The sequence below is a fragment of the Notothenia coriiceps genome, unplaced genomic scaffold (assembly GCF_000735185.1).
Source record: "Notothenia coriiceps isolate Sejong01 unplaced genomic scaffold, NC01 NC01_scaffold00015984, whole genome shotgun sequence".
Classification (NCBI taxonomy): Eukaryota; Metazoa; Chordata; class Actinopteri; order Perciformes; family Nototheniidae; genus Notothenia; species Notothenia coriiceps.
This window is the reverse complement of record NW_011348685.1, coordinates 17,801-18,100: the sequence shown is the minus strand read 5'-3', so window position 1 is coordinate 18,100 and position 300 is coordinate 17,801.

Here is a 300-nt window from a genome sequence, read left to right as displayed (position 1 = left end):
CCTTGGAAGAGGCGGAGAGGTGGGTGTTTTTCATCTGCTGGTGGACTACCTGAGAGATATACAGCAGGAGAACACGCCGTCCACCGCGGAGAATAAACAGAAGGGCAACCATGCTCCGGGGTCTTCTTCGCTGCTTTTGTTGTATTTTGTGGTGGGAGGAGCGCCACTTACAGGCCTGGCATATGTACTACAGCGTTTCCAGCATTTCCAGCGGTCTAGTGTGAACGGACACGTTAATGAATCGAATGCGTGTGAACGGAAGACTTTTTTGCGCTTGCGTATGCGTTTTACCGTATGCGT